A 3,865-nucleotide genomic window follows, 5' to 3' on the forward strand; every position below is an offset into this window, starting at 1 on the left:
TGCTAACGAAGCTGGCGCTGAGACCTTCAAGGGATAACATGGGGATTCCAAAAACGTATCGCTCGTTCCTCTTTTCAGTAAAGGAAAACGCCTCATTTATAATAACTGAAGCATGGGCGCTGGCAGCTTCTCGCCGAGGCTTCCCTTTTTCTGCATCCAGAGCCTCCACGGGTGCAGGGAGACATCAGCAGACCTCAGTGAAGCTCTAATTGGCTTTGAAAGTCCGTTTACAGAAATTACTAAGCGAGTCCGGCTTTCCAATAACAATGCTGCTGAGCACCAATGAGCTACTCTGCTACTAAAAGACATTTTATTTGAATTGGTCTTGCAGTTTCCTCTCGCTCCTTCGCATTTCCAGTTCAGTCAAAGCCGGGGGCCAGGATCTGGGCCATAAACCTTCATCCACAACTATCCAGGGATTTTCCTCTGCCCTCTCCCAACCTACTTTTATCATCAGCTCTGGGCTGGGGTCGGTCCATGTCCGGGGCTCCCTCCAGAGCCCTGCATTGCTGGGCCCTATGACTATGAACCTCACTCTGGGGCTGTGAGAGCCTCCTCCTCAGCGGCTCCAGCCCTGGCTGACCCTGGAGAACTGAAGACCTGAGCTGGGAATTGAACCCACCTACAACTACTGAGTTGAACCCCCCCCCCCCTCCCGGGGTTGGCGCCCAGAATATCTTTGAAATAAATCATCATTCGGAGGAAATCAGATTCGTGCAGATTCTCTTTCATTTCCGATTCTGTGTTTCATTCCTGACAAGGCTTACGGTTTGATGGTCTCTGCTGCCCAGTCGTGGCGCCGCTGCCGTGTGCTTGCTCTGCCGGGCCCACTTGGATATGGAGAAGTAAAACATCACTAAACAGGTCTGTGACCTTTGTCTTGGCTCGCTTTGCATTGAGGGTTGCCGCCTGTCCAGAATCTTTCTGGATTGTTCAGATTTTCGGGGCACTGTCCTGAAAAAAGGAGGAGGGCTGAAATGCTCAGAAACGGCCTGATTTTTCACCCTTGTTGCTGCAGGTTAGCGTCTGATCCTCCCCTTCAGTTAAACAAATATAGTTAGGGACCTTCATTTTCAATTTTCATTTTATTTCTCATGGAAATTTAATCGGTGTTTATTACAACAAACAAAAACTGAGAAAATGGGTGTAAAAAAAAAACAGCTCATTTTTTCCACTGATTTTCTCCCTTTTTTTGTTTGTCGTAATAAACACCGATAAATTCCCAGGAAAAATACAATTAAAACTGCGACGGACAATCAATAAATCTAGCGTGTGCTTTGGTAGCTACAGTATATTCAGTGTGCTGGATGTATTTATTTTGTGTCATTTACATAGACTTCAGTCCATGAATTAATCAGAAGCCTAAAGGATATTACGAACCAGTAATTTGGCCCCCTGGGCTGGTAAAAGCAAACCTGTTTCAGAATAAGGAAGTCTGAGAACCAGTGGTCATGCTACGAGGCTCTGAAGGGGGTGGGCTCAGGAATAATGCAGGAAAATATTTATTCACAGAAAGGATGGTGGACGCATGGAAGAACTTCCCAGCAGAGGGGACAGAGGCAGAAACAAGAGCAATCAAAGAAAGCACGGGATCGTTCATTGAAAAGAAGTGAGGGAAAAGCCAGAGATCAACTGGAGTCTAAGACTCTGTAGCAGAAAGTAATTGAGCAAACTAGATCGGTCCTTATCTGCTAGCAAATTATAGTTTTCTGTTGTTTTGTAATGGCGAAGAGTGGTCATAAAAGTCGCATGGGCGTAAACCCCGTCAGTGAAGATCAGAGCTGGATTTCAGGTGAATGGCACCGTGGGTGAAACGCACCACCTCAGCCGATGGACCCCCCCTCCCCAAGTCTTCTCTTCAGTTGGGGTGGGATGGGATCTGCCGCAGCTACGCGATCTCGGTCTTCGGTCACGGCCAGGTTGGGCCTGTCTTCGGCCCCGGCAGGGTGCAATATGCTACAGCCAGGCTGGGCGCGTTTTCGGCCGCAGCAGAATGGGATCCATCATGGCCACACAATTCCTCTCTTTGACCGTGGTGGGATGGGATCCGCTGTGACCACGCTGGGCCTCTCCTCCTCTGTCCCCCATGGTATTCAGGGCACCCCTCAGCTGATGGCATCCTGGGCAAGTGCCCGGCTCACCCACCCCAAAAACCGGCCCTCCTGAAGATATTAAACAGCATCTCCAAATGTTCAGAAATTTGACAGTTACAAGCTGGCATCCCTATTTGCATTGACTTGATGAAGGGAGCACAGCTCTGGAAAAGTGGTCACAAACGCATGTAGTCCGATAACAAAAGGGCTCACCTACAGTCTGCTTGGGGATCTTTTATTTCTACTCAACTAAAAAATGTTAGGGTTAATTTATAAAACTGGGACAGAACCATCCTGATACCTCCACTGTAAGAACCTCATCCTAACCTATCCCATCCCATGTTAGGCAAAGATAAAGAGAAACAGAGAATCCCGAAGGCTCATCTAGCCCACCGATATCATTCATGGTCCATTGCCATGAAACTCCCATTGATTTCCAGCTTCCCTTCCACTTCTTGACACCCAGGAATCCTCTGGGCTTATCCCTGATTTCCTTAATTCCGTTACCCTTTTTGTCTCTGTCGCGTCCCGTGGGCTGCCATTCTAGACATCCCCCATCCTTCCCATGAAACATTTTCTGATGCAGCTCCTCAGCCTCCCTCTTTGGAGTCCCATATGATTCTGGTGCAGTCTTTCCTCTGCCAAAGGTTTGCTTCTTGTGCATTAATACCTCTGAGGTATTTGAAGGTCTCTGTCATACGGCCTCTGCTTCTCCTCTCCTCTAGGATATACATATTCAGGACCTTCAGGCTCATTTCCTATGGCTTATGGTGCAGTCACTGCACCATTCTGGTGGCCTTCCCCTGGGCTGACTCCATCCTATTTACAGCCTCCAGACCTGGACGTAATACTCCAGATGAGGTCTCACCAATGTCCTCTAGAGAGGCCTTTTGTACGCACAGTGCCTGTTCTAGCTTCATTAAAGATGATTTCCTCCGTCTGCCTGGATCTCTTCTTCCTGTAGGCAAACATTGAAGAGCTTTTTTAAGGAACCTTCCATGTTCTGTTCTTTCTGCATGCTGTTTCCATCATTCTTTATGATATTTGAGTTTCTCAGGCACAGAAAGGATCATTAGTTCTTTTCTTATGCATGACCTTCACACCTATCCACACCATCTAGATCCTCCTGTATACTACCATGGCTCAAATATGCTATGCATGTGACAGACCAACCTACAATCTCTATTTATTAAACCTACCCCTTGTTCTAATATTTGTACTATGCACCCACTGTAACTCAACCATGATGTACACATAGTAAACCTATCTTGTTTCAACAGGCTTTGAACTCTCCGGGTGGAAAAGCGTGTTATAAATAAACAATGATAATGATAATATCTTCATTTCTAAATCTGTCTTGTATATTACATCCTTCAACCAAGCTTAAAAATGTGATTTCTGCTGCCTGAATTCTGTGAACATCTTTATTATGGAGGATGTGGTGGAAGCAGTAGCTGGGTTTAAAAAGGGTTTGGACAAGTTTCTGGAGGAAAAATCCATAAAGCATTATCAAGATAGAGTTGCAAAAATCTACAGCTTCTTTGGGACCCTCCTGGGTATTTGTGACTTGGATTGGCCACTGTCGAAGATAGGCTGCTGGGCTTGGGGACCTTTGATCTGACCCTGTGTGGCATTTCTTCAGTTCCTATGTTCTTATTGTACATCATAACGCAGGTTTCAGATTCATAGAAAAGCGTTGGTGCTGACATAACGTTGAAAAGGGTAAGTTTTGATTCTCTTTCTAGTTACCCCTTTAATGTTCTATGGATGGT

This window comes from Rhinatrema bivittatum, chromosome 8 (assembly GCF_901001135.1).
Source record: "Rhinatrema bivittatum chromosome 8, aRhiBiv1.1, whole genome shotgun sequence".
In the NCBI taxonomy this organism is placed as follows: Eukaryota; Metazoa; Chordata; class Amphibia; order Gymnophiona; family Rhinatrematidae; genus Rhinatrema; species Rhinatrema bivittatum.